Genomic DNA, 26498 nt, shown 5'->3' with positions numbered 1-26498 from the left:
TTTTCATTCAGCAAGCACTATGAATGTACAAGGCATTGTGCTAGGCTCTGGAGAGGGAAAGAAAAAACTGAAAAAACTAGATTAAAAGAGCTTACAGTCTGCTCATCTGATTTTCACATTAAGGCAGATTTGTTGTTCAGTGATTCAGTCACATCCAACTCTTTGTGACCCCATGGACCGTAGCACACCAATACTGTCCATGAGGTTTTCTAGGCAAAAATACCAGAGTGGTTTGCCATTTCCTTCTATGGCAGATTAAGACAAACAGGAATTAAATGACTTGCCCAGGGTCACACAGCTAGTAAGTGTCTGAGGCCAGATTTACACTCATGTTTTCCTGACTCTAGGCCCAACACTCTATCCACTGAGCCACCTAATTGCCTCATGAGACAGAGTAGATATTATCAGGTTTTGACCAAGAAACTGAGTCCTAAAATCTCTGAGTCATAAGAGACCTCAGGGAGCAGCTAATTGAAGTCCCACTTGAACAAGAATTAGCCTACAACATACCCAAGAAGTGGTTAGCTAGTCTTAGTTTGAAGATCTCAAGAGAAGGGGATCATACAGTCAATTGAGGCAGCTCATTCCAGTTTGGGAAATGTGCTACTACCTATAGCAAAATGGGAGAAAGGCACTAGTTCTGTACATCCAGCCTAAACCTGCCTTTTTGCAGCCTCCACCTATTATTCCTACTCCTGCCCTCTAAGGCCCAGAAGAATAAATATAATCTCTCTTCCACATGGCATTGTTGCAGTTGTTTGAATTGTTTTAGTTATTTGAATACAGTTATTATATCCTCCTCAAATCCTTTCTTTCCTGGGATAAATATCCTCATTTCCTTTAACTGATGCTCATTCAGCATGACTTCTTCCCAAACTCAGCAATTTCCTTCCTAAAATGTAGTATCCAGGTGGAGGAAGGTGAGAGGGAATGAGTGAATCTTATTCTCGTCAGATTTGGATTAAGGAGGGAGTAACATAACACTCAGTTGGGTATGGAGAGATATCTTACCCTACAGGAAAGTAGGGGGAAAGGGCATAAGAGAGCAGGGGGATGATAGAGGGGAGGGCAGATTGGGGGAGGAGGTAATCAGAAGCAAACACTTCTGAAGAAGGACAGGGTCAAAAGAGAGAATAGAATAAGCGGGGGGCAGGATAGGATGAAGGGAAATATAGTTAGTTTTCCACAGCATGACTACTGTGGAAGTGTTTGGCTTGACTATACATGTATAACCTGTATTGAGTTGCTTGTCTTCTCAATGAGATTGGGTGGGGAGGGAGGAAAGGAGAAAATTTGGAACCCAAAGTTTTAAAAACAAATGTTAAAAAATTGTTTTCACATGCAACTGGGAAATAAAATATACAGGCAATGGGGTATAGAAATCTATCCTGCCCTACAGGAAAATAGAAGAGGAAGGGGATAAGAGAAGGAGGGGGAGATAGAAGGGAGGGCAGATTAGGGGAAAGAATACTCAGAATGCATGCTGTCTTGGGGTTGGGAGAGGGATGAGATGGGGAGAAAATTTGGAACTCAAAATCTTGTGGAGGTGAATGTTGAAAACTAAAAATAAATAAATTAATGGACAAAAAAAAAAAACAACTAGGAAAAAAATGTTGTAATCAGGACTGAGCCCAGTGTTCTAGATGAGGTATCATGGGGGCAGATTGTAGCAAGACTTTAATCTTCCTAGGCCTAGACACAATGCCTCTCAAGGCAGTCTGGTGTGACAGTTTTTGACTGTTACTTCACACAGTTGATACATATTTAGAATTCAGTCCACTAAGAACCCCAGAGCTTCAGAGGAAGTGCTTTCTAGTCATTCCTCCCTCACCTTGGACTTGTAAAGTCAATATTTTTAACCCAACTTTTAGACTTTATGTTTTTCCCTGTTTCATTTCATTTTTATTATATTTTACCCAATGTCCTAGCCTGCCAAGGTCTTTTATAATAAGAAATACCATCCAGGGCAGCTAAGTGGTGCAGTGGACAGAGACCAGATCCAGACCCACCTTCATGGGTTCAGATCTGGCCTCAGACTCTTTCTAGCTGTGTGAACCTAGGAAAGTCACTTAATTCTGTTTGCCTCAGTTTCCTCATCTGTAAAATGAGCTAGAGAAGGAAATGGCAAACTACTCCAGTATCTTTGTCAATAAAAACCCAAATGGGGTCACAAAGAATTGGACACAACTGAAAAATTATTCAGCAACAATAACAACAACAACAACAACATCATCCAGCAGGTTATCTATCCCTTGCAGGTTTTGGTAAAGATAAACGTGCCATCTACGCCTTTATCCAAATCACTGATTAAAAAAAAAAAAGACCCCTGGGGCATTCCAACAGAGACCTTCCAAGTTGATACTGAACAGTAATGATTAATTTGGGGTTATTCTGCATTCATTCTAAGTGATCCCTTTAAGAAAAAAAAGTACTTTAAAAAAAATGGGGCAGCCAGGTGGCGCAGTGGATAGAGCACTGGCCCTGGAGTCAGGAGGACCTAGGTTCAAATCCAGTGTCACACCAGATACTTGATGCTAGCTGTGTGACCCTGGGCAAGTCACTTAACCCCAATTGCCTTGAAAAAAAAAAGTACTCTAAGTGATCCATTTCCCTCTTCCCAACTTTCATATTGTTATTGTGGGCATCACTATCCTCTCAGTCACCCAGGCTCACTACCTAGGGTTCAACTCTGGTTCCTCACTCTTTTTCATTTCCCACATCTTATAAATCTCGTCAGTTCTACCTACCTAATATCTCATATAAGTCCTTTTCTTTCCTATGAAACTGTCACCATTCTGGTGCAGGCTTTCATTACCTCATTCCTGGCCTGCAGCAATAGGCTTATAGTTGGTCTCCCTGCCTCACTTCTTCCCACCGCAGTCCATCCTCCACTCCACTATTAAATTAATCTTTCTAAAGCAGAGATCTGACTACGTCACTTCTTTATTCAATAAACTCCAGTGGCTCCCAATGACCTCCAGGATCAAATATCAGATCTTCTGTTTGGCTTATAAAGCACTTCACCACCTGGCCACTCCCTACTTTTCCAATCTTCTTATACTTTCCTTTGCAGAGCTTAGCACAATGCCTGGTATATCATAAGTGCTTAATAAATATGGTAGAGGAAGTGCCAGTTCATTATGGCTACATGAGCTTGAGAGGAAAAACTGGACTTTCGAAAAGCTGTGGCATGTGCAAGTGTGCACATTGTTCACATGTGAATCACATAGTACCCACAGTATTATCCTCTATCAAATCTCTCTGTCTTTTTCAATGATAGCATTAGAGACTTCTAAAAGCTTTGCTGAAATTTAGGCCAACTTCTATAGCATGGCCCTGTCAAAGAAGGAAATGAAGTTAGTTTAGGATGAACGATTCTTGAAGCCATGAAGGCTTTTTATGATCACAGCTTCCTTTCCTAGAAGTTCACTACCAACCTGTCAAATAATACATTCTAAAATTTTACCAGAAATAGATGTCAAGCTCATTGGCCTTAGTCTGAGATTCTACTCTTTTCCTTTAAAAAAAAAAACATTTGTACCCTTCTACTGGTGCAGAGTGTTTCCCATTCTCTATAACCTTTCGAAGAATATGACATTACTTGGTAATTGTATCTGCCAGTTCTTGTAATATCCTAGGAATCTGGTGACTTGAACAAAGATAAGTAAGTAATAACAATAATAGCATTTATATAGCACTTTTAAGATTTCAAAAGCAATTTATAAGTATTATGTCATTTTATTCTCTTAACAATTCTGGCTATTACTATCTCCCTTTTACAGGTGAGGAAATTAAGGCAAAGAGATTAAGTGACTTGCCCAGGGTCACTCACCTAGTAAATGTTTGAGGCAGGATTTGAACTTGTGTCTTCCTCCAAGTCCAATATTCTGTCCCCTGCACAGCTATTTGAGCCATTTTTTATTTTATCTATTTCCAATCCAAAGATCATTCTTCTCAGCAGAGAAAATAGCAGCAAAATGTCATTTGTTATCATCACCTGATCCATGTCACAAACAGTTGTCTTACTGTTCATCCTTCATAATCAAAGAGGACAAAATGCCATCACGGCATTGGGGTCAAGATATGGTATGTTTGACTGTGGCTCACCAGACTAAGAGGAGCTCAGAAAGCCCTACCCCAGGTCAGTCACAAATTGTCCATTTGAACATTTGAGATGGAGATGTCTCTAGATTTGTGTATCATGCATTTATTTTGAGCTACTGTGATTCTGCATGGAGCACAGTGACTTCTTTGATGTAGGCCATTCCATACTGTGTAGTCCTGTGCCAGAGTCTCCCATATCTTGCAATTGGTACTAAAGTTCTTCAGAGAGACCTTGAGAGTGTCCTTGTGTCACTTCTTCTGATCTCTGTTGTGAGCTCTTGCCTCACATGACTTCCCGTAAAATAATCTTTTAGGAAAACATATATTTAGTGTTCGGACTACGTGGCCAGCCCATCGGAGTTGAGTTCTACCTCCCAAACAGTTGTCTTAACCCATCTTTGCATCTCCTTTATCCCAGTACTGTAAAAAGAAACCATTTGTAAATTGTCCTTAGCTTTTCTTATCAGTCTTGGTTTGTTCTAAACTTCAGTTAGTGCTCCTAAATATTTACTTACAGAACCTGAAATGAAAATGCATAGCAAATGAAATTGAATAGCACCTAAACACTTTGCCATGCTTTCCCCCTCTGGTTCCTGGATTACTTTACATGAGTATATTTTATTAATATAAAATGTTTCCATCATTCTTGTACCATCATCTCATACTCTTAACTTTTCTGTTAATTTTGAATAATATATATCAAAGCCAAATTCTATTCATGGGTCTTATATCATATCTTAGTCCTGCTTAAGCTTCCTTCTATTAGTACTTCTTTCTTTTCCTTGTTAACCTTGCTTTGTTAAGTGTTAAGGGTCTTTTTGGTGATCATAGAGCTAAGACATGGCAGGTCCAGAACTCAAATCTGGGTCTTTGATTCCAAATACAGGGGTCTCTTCACTCAGCCCCTGCAAAGCAAGGCAGTAAAATGCTCAATCACAAGGACCGTAGGTGCACTTACAAGAACATGATTTCTATGTAGAGAGAATGGTTGGAATACCTGTGCAATTCCATCAGTACTTTGGTATAAGGTGCTATAAGAGACAACTCTGTAGTTATCCAGACTAATGAACAGAAGAAGTGGAAATAATACAAAATAAGGTATACTTTCAAACCATTTTTCCTGTCTTTGAAAAGCAGCAAGAAATACGTGCCCATCCAGATATAGTCACATACAATTTCATATATTCATATACTCCATGTCATTTTTAATCCCTTTCAATTCAATCCTTATGTTAGTATCCTGGGATCCAGACAGGCAATCAGTGGAGTTATTACCCACTGTCATCATGAATAATCTACCAAATGATAATCCTCTTATGAATCATCAACAATTGACAGCATATGAAATACACATCTCAACAGAAGCAATTCAATCCTGGTCATCATAATAGAGTTCATTGGCAGTCAGCTCAATCTCTTTGGGGATTTTATGTTATTTGACCATACTCTGCATTCATTTGAAGCCTGGGACCTGGCTGAGCAGTGGGAGAGAGAAAGTGCCAGCTCACCATGGATACATTCTTTTGCTTAGTTTAAGAGAGAAAAGCTGAACCTTTGAAAAGTTGTGTGTGTGTGTGTGTGTATTATTTACCATCACATTACCTTAGGCAGGCTGCTTTCCATCTCTGAGACAGTTTCATCAACTATATAATTAGAAGGTTGAGCTAGAGAATTTCTAACAACACTTATTGCTAATAGAAATCTCTGTGGTTGTCTTGAGGCCATTTGTAGTAGATACCATGCATAACCCAGAAATTGAAAGTGTTCTTGGCCTCGAGAAATAGCCTTTCCGAAGGGTAGAATCATAGAATGTTGGGGCTGGAAGTGATTCTAGACACGATCTAGTGTAGGCTCCAAATTTTACAATAGAGAAAACTAAGGCACAGAAAGGGAAAGAGATTTGCCCAATGTTATACAAGAATAACTGTGTGTGTGTGTGTGTGTGTGTGTGTGTGTATGTATGTGTCTCTCTGTCTCTGTCTGTCTCTGTTGCTCTTCCTCTCCCTGTCTCTCTCTACCTCCCTCTGTCTCACCTTCTCTCTGTTTCTCTCTCCCTCAGTCTCTCTCTCTTTCTCATCAGTCTCTGTTTCTCTCCCTTTCCCTTCTTTCTCTGTCTGTCTCTCTCAGTCTCTGTCTCTCTGTCTCCCTCTCCCTCTGTCTCTATCTCTGTCTCTCTCTATACCTCTCTCTGCTCTCCCTCTCTGTTTCTGTCTCTGTCTCTGTCTCTCCCTCTCTGTGTTTCTGCCTCTCTCTCTCTCTCTATCTTTCTCTCCCTCCCCCTCCCTCGCACACACAAAGTAAGCTTGCTGAAGGTTCGCTTTACCCTTCAGAAGAGAACATACATTTAGGGATGGGGAAGGGAGAAGAATTACTTGACAGTAGAACCATCAACAATCCTACAAACTGAACAGGCAAAGGTTAATACTGACTGAACTTTCAGGGATCCCTGTGTACTATTCTTGCTGTTCCTAAGAAATGGTTCTGTCTTTCCTCTGCAGTACCAAGCTGCTGTTCTATTTCCTATGCAGGTGTACCTCACTTTAAGCAAACCTTATACGTGAAAATCCAGATTTACAGAGCTTTCAGTTATTTTGTAAAAGTATTATTATTGAAAGAAATTCACAATAGAATCCCTTCAAAAAGCAACTTCTTTTTTTGTTATTGTTGTTGTTTTTAGTCATGAATGACTTTGCGTGACCGCATTTGGGATTTTCTTGGCAAAGACACTGCCATTTTCTTCTCTAGCTCATTTTACAGATAAGGAAACTGAGGCAAACATGGTTAAGTGACTTGCTCAGGATCACACAACTAGTAAGTGTCTGAGGCCAGATTTGAATTCAGGAAGATGAGTCTTCCTGACTCTAGGCCTGGCAATCTATGCACTGTACCCTACAGCTGCCCCTAGGTGCCTTCAAAACAGGATTAAACTTATGGAATTTAATGTATACTCAACTGTCAGAAACATGCTTACATGCAGCACACCCAGGGTTATGCTGGAGCCATTTCTGCTCATGAGATCTGATTGTTAAATTTTCAGTGTGAGCATTTATGTCCCTGGAAGTTGGCAAATGCAATAAATCAGGTCTTGATTTGTTGTTTTGTGGCTTGTCTAGACTTAAAGTAATTGAGAAAATGTCAATAATGAAAATTAAGCTTAAAAGTCTGTCAAGGGTACTTACCCCACGCTCAAGAGAGTTGGTTGTTAAGTATTTATCAATCAGCTCATCCCTGATAACACCTCTACAATGCTGGGCATGCAACAGACCTTCAATACATTTTTATTGAATGAATGAATGAAACCAGTTATTGCCACAGCTATTGCTTCCACTGGTACCTCTCAGACCCCTTAGAGTGCTACTATATTTGACGGTAAAGAACTTGAGAACTGGTCCTATCATCTCCTTTTGGAATTATTTGTATTTTAATGTGATTGTAGATTTGAAGATACACTATTGCTAAAACCATAGCAAGATGCTCATAAACAGAGTTCTTTTTTCTTTTCCTTTCTTTTTTTCTCTTCCTTCCTTTCTCTTTCTTTTTTACAATTTATTACATTTTACATTTATGGAATAAAACAAGAATTTTCATAACATAGTACAATAACAAAGATAATTGCACATGAAACTGCAAATCTACTATGTACAACTCACCACTCCTTTCAAATATGCAACAAAATTATTGTGTAAATTTTTTTCTTCCCTACACCCCCACCCTAGAGATGGCTACCATTAGACACAAATAGGTATGTATGGGGCTAGATAGATAGATAGATATAATTATTCTATACATACTCCTATTTATCAATTCTTTTTCTGGATATATCTTTCTTTATATGTCCTTTATAGTATATTTGGATGTTTATAATAGTCAAAATTACTCACTTAATGTCATTCTTAAAACAATATTGTTACTGTATACAATGTTCTCTTGGTTCTGCTCATTTTGCTCTTCATTATTTTGTGCAAGTCTTTCCTTGTTTTTCTAAAATCATTGAGCTCATCATTTCTTAGTATTCCATCACAGTCACATACCACAACTTGTTCAAACAAGTTGATGGGCATCCCTGAAATTTCCAGTTCTTTGCCACCACAAAGAGAGTTGCTAGAAACATTTTAGAACATATAGGTTCTTTTCCTTTTTCCCTAATCATCTTTGGAAATAGACCTAGTAGTGGTATTGTTGGGTCAAAATGCATAGATAGTTTCTTTCTTTCTTTCCTTCTTTCTTTCTTTCTTTCTTTCTTTCTTTCTTCTTTCTTTCTTTCTCTCTTTCTCTCTCTTTCTTTCCTTCTTTCCTTCTTCTTCTTCTTCTTCTTCTCTTCTTCTTCTTCTTCTTCTTCTTCTTCTTCTTCTTCTTCTTCTTCTTCTTCTTCTTCTTCTTCTTCTTCTTCTTCTTCTTCTTCTTCTTCCTCTCTTCCTTGCTTTCTTTCCCAAGCTGGAAGTGCAGGGTCCACTCATGGGAACTGATCTTACTGTTGTTTGGCATGGAACTTCTAACCTGATCTATTTCAGACCTGGACTGGTTTGCCCCTTCCTGGGCAGCCTGGTACACCCCCCCCCACACACACACACACACCATTACTAGACTTAAAAGTGAATACCAGATCGGCTGTAGCCCTGTCATAGCTCAAACAATTGAGCACAAATGATCTACCAGCTTCAGTTGCCCCAGAAGCAGGGGATTACAGGCATGCACCCTCCATAGGCATGCCTATGAAGGCAAATTATGAAGCTAAACAGGTAATTGTACAAATAGAGGACTGATAAATCCTGGCATGTTCAACAAGGGCCTTATGAGGCTTTAACATATTCCGGGGCATGATACATTTAGCATAATATTATCCACAAACAGGAGCATCTGTTGGAATTTGCCATCAACAGAGAATCCCTCTTTGATTTGATTCCATGCTGGACATCCTCCAAGAGAGTGACAAACACCTTTGGAGAACATATGTTTCCTTGTTTTATGTCTCACCTAATATTAATGATCAGAGTTGTCAATCATGTTTATCTCTTGTTACTATATCTTTCAAGCAATCTTATATGATTTTGTACAGGAATATGCATGGGAAATATTTTGTCGAAAAATAGCCAGTAAGTTAAGTTGCCATTTTTTTACCAAAACAAATGCAGTTTTAAAAATGAACAAAAACAAAATTTTGTATCCTTTATTATACCTTTCAATTGATCATGAGACTGGAAAGATGTACGGTTATCCCTTCCATATCATGGCGGCTAGGAGCATGATACTCCCACAATCTAGAACACCCTTGTAAAATTTTTTAGCCCTCTCATCATACCATAAAAGAAGTCTGAATTTTTTTTCTTTTTCTTTTATGGAGTGTTTACAGTACATTATTGTAAAATTGGGTTAATATCATGTAATACTATAATATATTTTAAGCATTTCTGAGTTTCTAAACTTTTTCTGTGTCATCTTCTGGTCTTCTCATGTCATCTGTGGCTTTCTCAAAACTCCCTAAAAATTCCCATTTAATTTCTTATGCTGACTTGAGATATATCAAAACCCACAATGGGGAAAGTTGCAATGTGGAAGAGATAATTGTAATCTATTATAGAGTATTATTTGTGAAAGCCTACTTATTCCTGTTCCAATTCCTTCATTGAGGTTGTCCTCAACTTGTGTATAGATTATTCTCACAAAAGTTTTGTAAAAATAGAGAAGTAGGCATATGGGTCAGTTGTTATTAATAGAGATTTTTTTACAAGTCTGTGGTTTCTTCCTGCATTTCAGATATCTTGAACATCAGTCCTTCAATGCTGTCACAAAATGTCTCTTCCGGCAGACTTCCTGTGCATATATGTGCTAAAATCCAGCTATTCTTCTCATGTTCTTTTCTTTATTTTCTTCAGTACCATATTTATACTTAATTACATAGTATTTTGGTACTATTAGTCGGTCAACAAGCATTTATCAAGCACTTACTATGTGACAGACAGGGGCAGTTAGGTGGTACAGTGGATAGAGCGTGGGGCTTGGAATGAGGAAGAATCATCTTCATGAATTCAAATCCAGACTCAGACACTTATTAGCTGTGTGATCCTAAGCAAGTCACTTAACCATGTTTGCCTCCATTCCTCATCTATAAAGTGAGCTAGAAGAGGAAATGGCAAACCACTCTAGTACCCTTGGCCAAGAAAACCCCAAAAGGACTCATGGAGAGTAGGGCAAGACTGAAATGAGTCAACAACATGACAGAGATTGTGTTAGTTTTGGGGATGCAAAGAAAGGCAAAAAAAAAGACTCTGCCCTCAAGGTCAGGGCAGATAGCATGTAAAGAATGAGATATTTACAAGATAGGGAGAGTAAATGGAAGGCAATAGGAGAGCTGACAGCACTGAGGAGTGTGGGAAACCAGGAAAGACTTCTTAGAGAAGGTGGGATTTGAACTGAGTCTTGAAGGAAGCAGGGAAACTAAGAGGTAGAGAGAGGGGGAAGGGCATTTCAGCCATGGGATGGTGACAGCAGTGGCAACAAGTCAGGAAGTACTCTATTGGAGGAACTTCAAAGAAGCCATTGTGAATGGATTGTAGAAATTGTGAGAGTAATAATATGTAAAAAGACTGAAAAAGAAGAAAGGAGCCAGGTTACAAAGAGTTTTAAATGTCAGTGGACCTTGCATTTAATACTGGAAGTAATAGGGAGCCACTTGAGATCAGTGAGTAAGGAAGTGACATGATCAGACTTACACCTTAGAAAAATCATGTTAGCAAATAAATAGAAGATGGGTTGAAGTGGGGAGGCAAGTGAGGTAAGGAGACTAGTTTAAAGGCTATTGCAAAATACTCATAAAAGCACATTTTGTGGAGTAAAGAACTAGAAACCAAGTGGAAGTCTTTTGGTTGCAGAAGGATTAAACAAGCTGTGGGACATGAATGTAATGGAATATGACTGTGCTATAGGAAAGGATGTATATGATAAATATGAAGAAGCATGGAAAGACTTCAATGAAGTGATATAAACTGAAGTAAGCAGAACCAAGAAAACAATCCTTTCCAGAGGTAAAAGTTCCATAAGTCTGAAACACTACAGACATTTTCTATTTCCCCCTATATATCTATCAGTTTTGCTGATTCCTTTTTTTTTTCTCTCTTATTTTTCTTTGAAAAAATTCTTTGTTTTAAGGCATGTCTATTTGGCATAGGAATGGAAAAGCAATATAGGGGAAAGTTTAGGTAATGTAAAAACAAGAGACATCAATTTAAAAAATTAAAGAAGGGTATTGCAGTAATCAATTACCTGATTGAACTAGAGTTGTGGCTGAATAAAAAAAATGGGAAATCTATGAGAGATCTTAGGAAGGTAGAAATGATAAGATTTGGCAGTGAATTGGCTATGTGACATGAGTGTAAGTGAGGATTGGAGGGTGACATTAAGATAGATTCAGTAGGAAGATGGCAATGCCTTCAACAGTGATAGAGAAGTTTGGAAGGTAGAATCATTTGTGGTGACAGATAATGAGTTATGTTTTAGACATGTTAAGTTCTGGGTACTTAATAGGACATCGCATTCAAGATGTCCAGGGGCAGTTGGAGATGGATGACTCCAGCTAAGAAAAGAAACTGGGCGGGACATGTAGACCTGGGAATGATTTGCATAGAAATGAGAATTGAACCCATGGGGTCTAATGAGATCATCAAGTGACATGGTATAGCATGAGAAAGAGAAAGAGAACCAACACAGATTCTCGAGGGCCATTTATAGTTGTGAACTTTACATGAAGGAAAAATCAGCAAAGGAGATAGGAAAGTAGTGATTGTATAGACAAAAGGACAGAGAGACAGCAGTGTTACACAAGTATAAAAAGGAAAGGCTACCTAGAAAAAGAAGGTGATTAATAGTGTCAAATGCTACCAAAAGGTCAGGGAGAATCAGGATTGAGAAAAGGTCATTGTATTTGGTAATTTGGAGAGTAGAATTTCAGTTGTATAATGAAGTCACTCATTATTATTATTATTGTGTAAGAATCTCACATTTAGAATATCAACAATTAAATTGTCACATTTTAGGAATTCAGATTGAATACTGGGTTTTCCAATTCAGCCTTTGTTGAATCACGAATTTAGATGAGAAAGTTATAGTTTTTAATATTTTGAAGCTTTGTAATTCCCCTAACTAAATATCATTTGAGATACAGCATGGTATTATAGATAGTATTCTGGACTTGGAATCTGGAATGCCTGAATTCAAATCTTGTCTCAGACATTTACTAGCTGTGGGAACCTGGGAAAATCTCTTTACCTCTCTGAGTCTCCATTTCCTCTTCTGTACAATGAGGAGGTTGAATTTGATGATATCTAGGGTACTTCACAGTTCTAAATTTATTACCTTAAGATCCCACCTTAGTGGTCTTAGTGAAGCATATTTAAATTATTGGGTAATCTTCATATTGGATATGAAATAAATTGTTGGAGGAAAGAAAGAGATTAGAGGAATTAAGGATGAAAATATCTTCTTAGTTCTCCTCTGAATTCATTCCAATTTATCAATGTCTCTCCTAAGCCATTGTGACTAGAATAGAATGTGGATGGCTTTCTAGATAGGGTTTGAATATTGCAGAATACAGTCACTTTCACCTCCTTCAGCCTCCACACAATTAATGCTAAGTTTACATTTTTTCTTGGAGGCATTGGATATAGGACCTTTGACTTTGTTGTCCTCTTCTGAGTGTATATTTTTATCTTCCTTATCACCAAAGTAAGTTTCTATAGTCTCAGATTTTCTTCCTGTTGTTTGCTCATGATCCCAGCCAATTACTTGACTTAACTCTTTCTTAAGGTAGGGATCTGCTTCCAGTGTGGAGGGTACACTGTCCCAAGCTTCAGGGGTTTTGTGCAGCTGTTTTCAGAGATACTTCTGGGGACCTATAAGTTTTCATTTCTTCCAAGGTGGTATGATCTAAGGAGAGGTATTTCCTATTCTCCTGGCCTGTGCTCTGGTCTGTGAGTGCCACCACAAGCACACTTTTCTGCCCTGGAACTGTGAGGAGGGTTCTCTCTGCACTGCTGACACAAACTCTGCTATGCTAGTGCTCTTCCACACCCCAGGACTGCCACCCAGGACTGCACACCAGATCCAAGTATGGGCAAAGCAACAGAATCCTGCCTCAGTGCCAGCAAAGAGTCCCCTGCCATGTCCTTTTGATCAGTTGTTCGATCCCCTTACCATCTGTGGGCTGAGAGCTCTGGATGCAGCTGCTGCCACTGCCACTGCTGCCACTCTTGCCGCCACCACTACCACTGCTGCCACCTCGGGGCCATGCTGGGGCTGGGGCTGGACTGAACTCTCTCACCCAAGTCTGACAGACCTTTCCTACTGATTTTCTAAGTTGTCTTTGGCATTTGTGGGTTGAGAAGTCTGGAAACCACCACTGAATCATTGAATTCAGTCCCCTGAGGCCTGTTCCAGGCTTGTTGGGGCCTGGTCTGTGCCTGCGTGGCCTGCTGGACTGTGTTCCTCTCCAAACCCAGTGCAACAGACCTTTCTCATCGACCATCCAGCTTGTCTTGGGCTGGAAATTTGTTTCACTGTCTTTTTGTAGGTTCTGCTGCTCTAGAATTTGTTTAGAGTCATTTTTTACAGGTATTTGGAGGGGTTTGTCCCTGACTTTACTCTGCCATTTTGGCTCCTCCTTCAAGGCTGTACAAGTTTGAATTAGTTTTTTTTTCTTTTTTACCAGCTGCTTCTTTTTCAAAAATTGACTAACTGATCAGCTCTATTATTTCTCCACTTTCAATCATTGTTGACAGCTAGGGCAATCACTTCCTGCCTGTGTTTGCTATAGGTGATCATGAGGGAGAAAAGAAGAAAGGTGGGTGGGGAGAGAACTTGAGGGTAGGAAAATGTATGTGAGGCTTCATCACATTGTGCAGATCAATTAGAACTTCTTTTGACCTCATGATCTTTGATAAATACTTGTGGGGAACATGTTCAGTCCGTATATCTCCATGTCATCCCAGAAAAGAGAATGCTTTGGGCAAATTGATCCATACATAGATTCAGCCATCAGCAAAAATATCAGCTGAACCTGATGCTTTGATAAGATGTGTAAGGGACATGAAATGTTCACCTCCCCCACATAGCCAGAAAGTATGAAATATGCTTTCCTGGAACTAATGGGCCCTGAACTAAATAGGCATTATACCACATTTTAAAATGGACTCCCCCCCTCCCCCAGGTTTTTAATGCCTTGAGCAAACTTTTCACAGCATCACAGATTTAGAACTAGAAGGAACCTTAGAGGCCCTGAAAGCCAACCCCTCATTTTTTTGCATGAGAGAAACTAAGACTTATAGAGGTGATTTGAATCCAGGTCTTCCTGACTGAGGGAAGCTGGGTAGCACAGTGGATAGTGAGTGGAGTCGGAAGAGGGGAGGACCTCACTTCATAACTGGCCTCAGATACTTTCTGGCTGTGTAGCCCCAGGCAGGTCACTTAACTCTGTTTACCTCAGTTTCCTCATCTGTAAAATGAGCTGAAGAAGGAAAAGGCAAATCACTTCAGTATCTTTGCCAAGAAAATCCCAAATGGGGTCACAGACAATTGAACACAACTGAAAACAACTAAACAATAACAACAACGACTTCCTGACAACAAGTCTAGTGTTCTCTCTACCATGCCATGCTGCCTTCTCTAGGGATGCTATGTGGATGATACAGTTATTGGTGGCATATCCCCCTTCCCCCACCCTCCACTATGGATTAGTCATTTGTTCAATCACCAGAAGAGATGGGATACCTCTTCCAGAGTGAAGTGAGATGAAGTACAAAGCTTACATAAACCAAAAGCCAGATTGGGTCAGAAAATAGAGCTCTTATATTTTAAAAATATATATTTTTTATTGATGCTTTTTAAAGCATCAATGTCACTTCCCATTAACCATTCCTTTTTCAATAGAACTTTCCCTCATCATAAAGAAGTATATGTAAGGAAGACAAACCATCCATTTGACTATGTCTGACAACATATACCTGATTCTGTACCTATGATTCACCACCTCTCTGCCAAGAAAAGAGGGGAGGTGTGTTTCACAATGAATCCTCTGTAGTGGTCAGAGCTTGGATGCTTTTCTGGGTTGTTTTCTTTTACATTCATATTAGTCGTGTAAATTGTTTTGGGGTTTTTTGTTTGTTTGTTTTGTTGTTGTTGTTTTAACTTCCCTGTGGATCAGTTCATACAAGTAGAAAGCAATGTTTCTTAGGAATAATAAATTCAAGGGACTGAGATCAGAGTGGGCTGCCAGAATCCAAAGCCAAGGAGGTGGGTATGGAAATCAGGAGGTAGATTATCAAAAGTACTTGTTCAATAATTATTTGTCTGACATCTTGCCTCCTCTAAGGTGTATCTATTTATCGTGGCAGTGAGTTTTCCCAAGCCTTGTTCTTGCTTAACCATGAAGAGACCAGAATAAAGGTAGTTCTACCATATCCTGATCTACAGGTAAACTGTGGAAATGGGTAATTGGATTATATAAGTAGATTTGAGGCTTTCAGTGAATTATGGTCTTATTTAATGTCTCAAAGCAGAGATAAGAAGCTCCTACCAGAGCTAAACTGGGTGCTACCTCACCAGAAACTCAGTGGGTTGCTCTGATAATAACCAGCTTCATTCTTATTTTATTTTATTTTTTTGCGGAAACATTTCTTACATTCCCATTCTAGTTAAAAATACATCCCTAAGTACTCTATTTATAGGGAATCTTCATTTCTCTCACAGTTAGATAAAAAGTTAAAACAGAGAATGACCAACTGTAACATTAAAGTAGATTTCTTCCTGTGTATTTTATTGGAATGCATCAAGGCAGAGGTCGACAACCAACTTATTTTGTGGGAAAATTGGGAACAATAGACACTCCATTTCCTATCTGAGAGAATCAGGGGTCAATAAGTAAGAGAACCTACACACACACAACACACACACACACACACACACACACACACACACACACACATACACACATACACACACATACCCTTCCCTTCCTCACTCAAAGCCACAAGCTACTTAGTCAGTATGGCCCATCTGTTCTGACATACCTTTGTATACAACTCTTAAAAACTAGAAACTTGGGGCAGCTGGGTGGCACAGTGGATAGACCTACAGCCTTAGAATCAGGAGGAGCTGAGTTCAAATCCGGCCTTAGACACTTGACACTAGCCATATAACCCTGGGCAAGTCACTTCACCCCATTGCCTCACCAAAAAAAAACCAAACTAGAAACTTACCTATAGTGTTCTGCCTTTATTTTGTCTATTCACAATTTTCCCCCATTTGAATGAATTAGACATGTTGGAACCTTCAGTGGTCAAAATAATCCTATTAGTCCAAATCTTTAACACTAAAGTGTTATCCCAGTGATTTGTGACACACAGAAGTGACTGGATTCTTGAAGGTTATGCTAATGGGATATGAGCTTTTGCAGGTCTGACCACTTTGAATAGAGCCAGGGTAAACTGGTGGTAATAATAGGCAACACTTATGGAATACTTTAAGGATTGCAAAGCATCTTACAAATATTATATCACTTGGGGCAGGTGGGTGGCAGAGTGGATAGAGCACTGGACCAGGAATCATGAAGATTTGAGTTCAAATGTGAATTAACTTAATAGGTGGGCAAGTCACTTAATTTCTGCTTGCCTCAGTTTCCTCAGCTATTAAATGGAGATGATAATAGGATCTACCTGCCAAGGTTATTATAAAGATAAATCAAGTTTTTGTACAAACAATATTTGTAAAGCACTTAACAGAGTACCTGGCTCATAGTGGGTACGATATAAAATGTTAGCTATTATTATTGTTGTTGTTGTTGTTCCTCATAGCAATCCTATGAGATTGCTGTTCAGTCATTTCAGTCATGTCAAACTCTTTGAGATTCCATTTGGATTTTCTTGGCAAAGATACTGGAGTAATTTGTCATTTCCTTCTCCAGCTCATTTTACAGATGAAGAAACTGAGGCAAACAAGGTTAAGTGACTTGCCCAAGATCACACAGCTAGTCTGAGGTTGGATTTGAACTCAAGTGTTCCTGACTCCAGGCCTGGTGCTCTATACTCTAAGCCACCTCACTGCCCTACATAACGAGGTAGGTACTATTATTTTCCCTAGTTTATGGATAACAAAACTTATCTTAAGAGAAGTGAAGTGAATTGCCTAAAAAGTCACATAGCTAGCAAATATTAAAGGGATTCAAACTCATTTTTCCTGTCTCTAGGTCTAACATGCCATCTGCTACATCACCTAGCTGCCTCTTGGACTAGCCTCTCTAGGTTCAGAGAAGCTTATCAATAGAAATTGGCAACTGGATCATTCATTAAATGTTTGTCCATAAAAATTCATGAAACCTACTAAGGTGTTTTCTTTTTAACTTGCATTGATAGCAGGAGTATCTACACTGATAAAATTACTTATCTTTTCAAGTATTAAGGTATTGAGACAGCCCAAATAATTAAACACTTTTGGAAATAAATGCATGTACAGAGAGGTGTGACTGGTTGAGAGATTTATGCAAGAGGAGGTAGAATAAGAGAACATACTTTGAATGGTGAGCCAGTTGCCCCCAGAGGAGCTGTCAGTCAGCAGGTTCCTAGATTCCCAGCATTTACACTCCCAGAAACTGCAAAGATTAGACATCTTGAGTGAGATCAATTCTCTCTGCTTGAGCTGAGATTTCCTCTCATTCTAGAGCCACAGAGCCCCTTTAATCTTGTGTATTCAATCACCTGAGCTAATCCGTATAGTTTTACTGATTACTATTTTACTTGCTTGCTTTGAGAAATTTGTTTGTTTGCTAACTACAAATGGCATTTTGTATAAGGGTTTGGTAGGAGAATTCAGCTTCCTTAATATCAGAGGACAGAATTATCCATCCAGGCAAAGAGACTTTTATCTCAACTTCCAAGGATCTATACTTCTAGACTACAAATACCTGATGTGTAATAAATAGATAGATATAATTCTAAGGCTACTACCCCATATACAATTCTCAGCTTAATACCCCTCTCAAAGATGGGAGACCAAGTGAGCATTTGTTCAGCTATGGCCATTTTCCTGCTGCCCACAAAGGTGGAACTCCAGTCTTCCTGACATGTGGAGTGGGGCATTCTATATCTCTCTACAAATCTCCATTACACATGAAGGCTGCCTGGGTCTCTGTTACATGGCACATACTGTTACATATGATCTTGAAGTTATATCCATGATGTTTCTACTTTAAGAATCTATTACTTTTGACCATTAATGAATTCATTGTTAAAGTAGTGAGAATTAATTTTGTTGAATAAATATTTTCCTATTTTCCCATGGGCAAAAAAACCCCTAAACAGTCATTCCAATAGCACTCTAATTCAGGAGCACTTATTCACAGAAGCAATATAAAAACAAACAAACAAACAAAAGAATTCCAAAAAATTCTGAAGCCTCCTTGTGCCATACCTATTTGAATTTGTTTTCCATTCAGGAGGACTATATGAAGCTTTGTGACCTGGATTTAGGCTGTGGTATATTTTCCCTAATACCATCTTGTGAAATTTGACCATTTGCACACTTAATACGGTGTTGGGAGAGCTGTGAATTGGTCCAACTATTCCGGAAAACAATTTGGAACTATGTAAGAGAAGTAACTAACCTGTTCTGCCCTTTAACTCAGTAATGCCACTACCAAACCTTAGGGACATATACCTCAAGGAAGCAAAGGACAGAAAGGACTCATCTATACTAAAATGTTTATAGCAACATTTGTTGTGGTAGCAGAAAAGAAAGAAAGAAATCCCCAAAACAACAACTACCTCTGCAAAGTGGGTGCCCATTGATTGGCGAATGGCTGAACAAATTGTGACTTATTAATTAACTTAATGGAATACTGTTGAACCATAAGAAACAACAAATACGAAGATTTCTGAGAAATGTGGAAATGCTTGAATAATGAATGCAAATTAAAGTAGGCAGAACCAAAACAATATATCCAATGGTAGTAAAATGTAAATGGTAAGAAAACAAAAAAACCATTTAACTCAGTGATTTTAATGATGAATCCTGATCTCAGAGAAGAGATGATGAAATCAGGAGAGATGGTAGAAAGATAAGAAATTATAGGGGCAGCTAGGTGATGCAGTGGATAGAGCACTGGCCCTGAAGTCAGGAGGACCTGAGTTCAATTCCGGCCTCAGACCAAACACTTGACACTTACTAGCTGTGTGACCCTGGGCAAGTCACTTAACCCCAATTGCCTAAAAAAAAAGAGAGAGAGAGAGATAAGAAATTATGGGTGTGGAATGCAGGATTCACTGTCAATCATAATCACTGTTGGTTGTGCTTTACTATTTTTCTTTTTTACAAAGAAGGGTTTATTGGGGATAATAATGACATCTGGAAATGCTTGTATTGTAAAAATAAACAGCATCAATAAAACACTTCTCTTTAGAAAGTCTGGCCTTTTTTTAAATTCAGAAAGATATAGGTATCTTGTACAATTTTTCTCATTTTCTGATTTAACTCTTCTGTAAACTCATAAAAAGATTTAGGTAGTATAAAACATGGCTGACCTTGCTGGAGAAAAATCGAATTCTCCTTTGCTTCGGTTCTTGCTACCAGGTGACTTTCTCAGTGATAACGATTATTTTTTGTTGCCTGAATTTTCAGGGTTTCATGAAACATAAAACTGTGAATTGCCCTAATTGTATTGTATGTTTTGCTTTTGTAGCAAGTCAACTGAATTACTGAAGGAACCAAAAAAGTACATCCCCACAAATGGGCAATAAATCTCTAATTTCAAATTAAACGTAGACCAGCTGAAAATTGATTAGACAGGTCAAAAGTTCAGCAGAACATAGATAAATCTGTTTCTTACCATAGGGCCTCAGGAACACTTTCTGTCTAAGAGAAAACTCCTTAAGAAGACAGCAGTAGTTACTTCTCCTCGTTTTCCCATTTCCTTTTGCAGCTTTTGTGACAGCCTAATTCTTATTGGGAGCAATTAAGGGGCACAGTGGATAGAGAGCCAGGCCTGGACTCCTCTTCCTGAGTTCAAAACTGGCCTCACACATTTACGAGCTGTGTGACCCTGGGCAAGTTACTTAACCCTGATTGCCTCAGTTTCCTTGTCTTTAAAATGAGCTGGAGAAGGAAATGACAAACCACTCCACTATCTCTGCCAAGAAGACCCCCACAGGAGTCACAAAGAGTCAGACAACTGAAAAAAGACTAAACAATTCTTAGTGATCCATTCACATTTATAGGATTATGGAATGATAGGTTTAGATCAGGAAGGAACTGAAGAGATCATTCAGTCTAAATCCTTTTTTTTTTATTAGATGAGGAAACTAAGCCTCAAAGAGATGCTCAAGGTCACGCAGGTAGCTCAGTAACAAAGCTGAGGTTTGAACTCAAGCCCTGAACAAGTTTTGGGGTTTGGTTTTTTGTTTTTTATTTTTTGCTTTTTGGTGAGGCAAGTAGGGTTGTCTGAGATCGGATTTGAACTCAGGTCCTCCTGACCCCAAGGCCAGAGCTCTATCCGCTGCGCCACCTAGCTGCCCCCTGAACAAGTTTTTTAAATGATTGAGGCTTTCCACTCTTTCTTGATGAGATTGTGTACTTATGGGACAAAAAATAAAAAAATAAAACATAAACTCTCCTGTAATTGCTGATTTTGGTTGGCTTACCCAGTCAGGGCCATGACATAGACCTTTTCCTAAAAACACAATGCATCAGTGCAAGATGGCTGCATTACACTTCTAGCCACCATCTAGCTCTGAAAGGAATTACTTGAATAGCATAAATAGCCATTTGTATAAAGAGAGTTTGGCAAAGAGCATGGACCTGTTAAAATCTTCAGGCAGTATGTGAATGGGCACAGCTTGAAAATGTATCACACTATGATGGTACCTGGAGAGCAGCCGCAAATTGAATTATGGTGATGGAATCTCAGTGGGAGCTCATAATCTGCCTTTGTTCATTGTGGAAGGAAACAAGGGATGATGCAAGTTGGCTCCATGAGTGAATATAAAGAAAATACTACTTTTTCCTCCTGTGTTTTTCATTTTCAGAATTACAACCCTGAGACATGTATGTGTTTACCTGTCAGTAAAGGACTTAAAAAAAAAAGAAAAAGAAAAGAAACTTTTTTCTTTGCCCATCTTCTCTAGTTTGCCAAACCCCTAGCCTGGAGTTGTCAAGACAGCAGCAAGGTCCTAAGCAGTATTATACCATGTGCAAACAAGCGCTGGATCAAGATAAGGCTGGTGCTGCAGAGGGGGAATTACTTCTCATTGTTGCCTCTTGAGCATGTCATATCCATCCCAGGCGGGTTTTCCATCCTTTCCCTCCTTCAACAAGGACTGTTGGCTTAGGGACAAAAATATCCAAGAGGAAAAGTACATAAAGATGTTTTTTCATGGGGGTGGATAGAATGGGATCATGCTTGCCAAAAAAAAAATCACAAGGCATTGAAAGACCAGCTGTCAGAGAGGTGTATATGTAGAAACAGAGATATAAAAGCAGAAGGAACCTCAGAGAGTCCACCTAGTCCAATCCCTTTAATTTCCAGGTGAGGAAATAAGGCCGAGAAATGTTAAGTGACTTGCCCAAGTTTACACAAGTTCTATGTGGCAGAGGCAGGATTTGTACCCAGATCTATTGACCCCAGAGCCAATGCCCTTTCCACTATATCACACATTAAAGAATGGCCAACATATTTTAAAATCTCCCAACTCTGAAATTTTTACATTTCAACTAGGTCTCTAAACTTTTAGAACAGTGATTCAGTTTTGACTCTACCTGAAAAGTCAATGGAATAATTTTGAAAATATCTTTGCTCCCTCCAAAACCAGCTTCTTATCTTAATATAGGATTATCGCTGTTAGGTGGGTACAGAAGGTAGGCGGAAAAAAAAAAAGAGGTTTTTGTGGTCGATCTTGCAGAAAGCTGGGTTCAGTAGGAGTGCAAGTCAATAGTAACCTTTGTAAGCTAACTGCAAGACCATAAGCTTCAGGGCAGAGAATGTGCCTTATTTATCTCTGTATTTTCCCCAGTGCCACACATAGTGAATTACACGTAAAAGAACTTAATAAATGTTGAATGAATGTCCCAGGGCCTAGAGGAACACCCTGTACACAAATACTAACTCAGTTAGTTAATGCTTGCATAGGGAGGTGGAGATGATGGTAACTTAATTCAGTTCCATAAACATTTATTAAGTGCCTTCATGAGCTAAACACAATAATGATTATAGCGATGGTTGGTGGAGATGATCATATCTTCCCATTTGGACAGGTAAGAGAGAAGTTTTTGAGAAGTTTCAAGTACCATGAAAGTAGTTTTCCTAACAGAAAGATTTCTTGCTTTCTGTATCCAAGGAACAGAATAATCTAGCCTGTAAATAATAATTAAATGATGATGAAGATGATGATAATAGCTAACGTTTAAACAGCATTTATTATGTGCCAGGCACTGTGTAAAAGTCCTAGGATCGAGGATTTGGTGATTGTTTTTAACCTGGAGTCTGTGAATTTATTTTTAAATTGATAATTTTGTTTCAATTTAGTTAGTTTCCTTTGTAATCTTAGGCATTGTATTTTATGCATTAAAAAACATTTTCCTAAGGCTGGTAAATGGGTCTATGGCAGAAAAGAAAGAAGCAAGGAAGGAAGGAAGGAAGGAAGGGAGAGAAAAAGAAAGAAAGAAAGAAAGAGAGAGAGAGAGAGAGAGAGAGAGAGAGAGAGAGAGAGAAGAGAAAGAGAGAAAGAAAAAAGAAAGAAAGAAAGAAAGAAAGAAAGAAAGAAAGAAAGAAAGAAAGAAAGAAAGAAAGAAAGAAAGAAAGAAAGAAAGAAAGAAAGAAAGAAAGAGGAAAGGAACCTTAAGAATCTCTAGTTGATAGAGCCATCTAATTCTAAACCCTTCATTTTACAGATGAACAAATAGAAGCCTACAGAAGTCAAATGACTTGCCCAGGGTCACAAATTAAGTAAGTAACAGGAAGAACTGGAGCCCATGTCCTTGAAAGCTAGAGTCTTGGGGTTTTTGCTCTGTTGTACCACAGCTGCCTCTCATGGTAGTGATTAGTATTTTGTTCACCCCTTTTTCTCCTGGTCTTTTGTCCCGTTCCTGTCAATCTTCATTAAAGTGTTAATTGGGGATTGAGGTGTTTGTAGGTAAGGGGTAAAGGTGTGACCTTTCCCAGGGGCTTTAATTGGGATGATTTAAAAGATGAAAAAAAGCCCAGGGCTGGACAAAAAAGAGAAACAGCAGAGCAAAATTGTCGCTGCATTCTTGTCCCTTGTGTCAAATGATTTTTGTGAGAAGAGGGAGAAAATCAGAAGAAAAGTGGAGGAGCTATGGAGAATTAATAGATGGCCAGACAGATTTTATTTTTTATAAAGGCTTGGCTTAGCAAGCTGGAAGATGAGGTTAGAAACTGTAGGAAAGAATGGAAGAATATTGGCAATGAGGGGATAAATTGTTACATTTACAGTAACTTCACAATGGAAAAAGAAAAGGAAAAACATAGCAAGAGTTTTTAACCTTCGGGGAGGTTCATGGACCACTTTGGTGGTCTGGTGAAGTGGATGGACCTCATCTCAAAATAAAGTTTTTAAGTAACTGAAAGAAATGCTAAATTTCAGTGAGAGGCTACTGAAAATAAAGATGTAATATTATTCCCATCCAAATATGTGGAATTTCTAAAATCCATCGACAGACCCCTTAGAAGTCTGGGGACCTCAAAATTATGAACCCCTAATATAAGGCCAAGAAAGATTAAGGATGTGAGTGAAAGGATTGTTTCCATTCCCATCCTACCCCTAATTGTTAGTTTTCACTACTGATTATTAGCATTAAATATTATATGGTTTATTCAGCTTTTTCATGGTTTTCTGATATGTATATTTGGGCTCATTTCCCTTCTTGTTCCCCAGTAGTTTTCCCATTTTATTTTCATCCAATTCTTGGCTTATTTGTTACTCTGTGTGGAAGTTACCTTTTCCTCCTATTATAAGAGGAAAGAGCAAGTATAAACTCTTTGTACTCAAAGCCTGCAGGACAGGTGGCTCTCCTAAATGAATACTTAGCTACAAAAACTATTAACAGAGTCCCTAAGTCCAAAATTAGCTATATTTGTGAGCTTCCAAGTCCACAGAAGAATAGTGGCACACACATATCAGTTATTCAGGCAGGAGGAAGACCTGCTATAGGCCTACTGTAGAGCCCTGTTCAGTTACTGGGTAATTTAGTCTTGCTCATATAACCAACCCATTGGAATTACAAAAAAGAAAAAAAAACTGAATGAACGATGCTTCTTCTATTACCCACCTGTGACAATTTGTTTGTACTTCACTTGTGGTGGTTACTTGGGCATATATTATGCTTTTCAATAATACTAAAAGTAGACATGGGCACAACAGTCTCCCCTGCTAGGTAGTGGAGAGGAGTTCAAATCCTGCCTTAGACATTTACAAGCTATGTGACGTTAGGCAAGTCACTTATCCTCAGTATCCCTAACTATAAAATGGGGGAACTGTAAAATAATAATAGTACCTACATCCCAGGGATGTTGTGAGGAATAAATGAGATAAAATTTGTAAAGCACATAGGACAGTGTCTGATACATAATAGGTGCAATATAAATGCTAGCTATTATTACTGTTTCCATAAACTGATTCTGGATTCAGCTTAAAAAAAAAAACAAACAGAAAAATTCTATTTTTTTCAATAAAATTTTTGATGTTCTCAACCATGTCCATCTTATCATTGACATAATTGAGTATCAAGATATATATTGACTTAGTTTGGAGGGCCTTGCTAACTTCTTCATAGAACATTCTCTAAAACACATGTTGGTATATAAACTGAAATCATCTTGCTAGGCAGCATGATTTAGTAGACAGTTTGCTGGAGTTGGAGTCAATCTTTTCTCTGACAGACACTAGGCTGTGTTATGTTGGGCAAAAAACTTATTTAGGACACTGTTTCTTCATCTAAATTAGATGATCTTTAAAATCCTCTCAACCTTTAAATCATCATGGTCCATTTGTTTGTGAGATGGCTGAGAGTCTCATGAAATAGTAGTTCTCATTGCCTTGGGACAAGCAGTAAAAAGAAATATTTATTCACCTCTCCAAGAATGCCAGCCATCTTTTCATTTAGTGGTAATTTCTTTATGCTTCCTGATTTGATTTATAATGAGATTGCCGATATGAATGCAGTTCACTTTCTTCAGTAATGGATTGACTTCTTGGTCTTTGGACAAAGCTCACATATTAAAAATGCTAACATTGAAGTTAATGCTTGTTGTAGATGGTGTTAAGAACTATGTGGTTTTTAGAACCTTCTGCCTGCCCTCTTCTATAAGTCTCCAGAATTACTGTATAAGTTGAGCAGGCCACACAGAACAGAGTTATTGTTCCTTCTTTCATGAGTCACAACGGGCAAAAAAAAAATACATTCTCTGTGGCCAACTTTCCCATGATGACTTCAGTCAGTTAAACATTTATTATGCACCTACTATGTGCCACTCACTGTTCTAATCACAGGGAATGTAAAAGAGACAAGGGACAGCCCCTGTCCCTCAAGGAGCTCACAATCTAATTGGGGAGACAGCAAGGAAAAACATATGCACAAACAAGTTAGGTACAGGACAAATTGGAAATAACAGAGGGAAGGTACTAAATTAAGAGAGGCTTTCTGTAGATGGGAAGATCTTAATTGGAATTTACGGGAAGTCAGAGAAGCCAGTAGGTGGAGATGAGGAGGAAGAGCATTCCAGACATAGGAGATAGCCTGAAAAAATGCAGTCAGAAGGCCAGTGTAACTGTATCAGAGTACAGATTGGGGAATAAGGTATTAAGACTAGAAAGGTAGGAAGGGGTTAGGTTATGAGGGGGTTTGAAAGCCAAATGAAGGATTCTGCATTTGATCCTCGAGGTGATAGGGAGGTACTGAAGTTTATTGAGCAGGGAGGTGACCCAGTTAGACCTACACTCTAAGAAAATTACTTTGGTGGCTAAATGAAGGACAGATTGGAGTGGGGAGAGACTTGAGGCAGGCAGACCTACCTGCAGGCTATTTTGATAATCCACAAATGAAAGATAAAGACCAGTACCAAAGTAATGACAGTTTCAGAGGAAAGAAGTTATTGAAGAGATGTTGGAGAGCTGAAATCAATAAGCCTCTCCACCCTTAGCTATGCTGGTCCTCAGGCAGTAGACATAGTCTCTTGGCAGGCGCATTCTTGGAAATTTTCTAGTATGGTAGAACTGTTGGACAGTTTACTTTTATTTTAAATCATCCAAATATGGAGTTCTCTTGTTACAAGAGGGTCCCTAACTTTTTGGAATTCAGTTTCGACTGTACTGGAAAAAAAATCAATGGAAATAATTTAAAATTAT

Source organism: Phascolarctos cinereus, unplaced genomic scaffold (assembly GCF_003287225.1).
Source record: "Phascolarctos cinereus isolate Bilbo 61053 unplaced genomic scaffold, phaCin_HiC Scaffold_9;HRSCAF=440, whole genome shotgun sequence".
NCBI classification, from domain to species: domain Eukaryota; kingdom Metazoa; phylum Chordata; class Mammalia; order Diprotodontia; family Phascolarctidae; genus Phascolarctos; species Phascolarctos cinereus.
Note: the sequence above shows the minus strand (reverse complement) of the source record.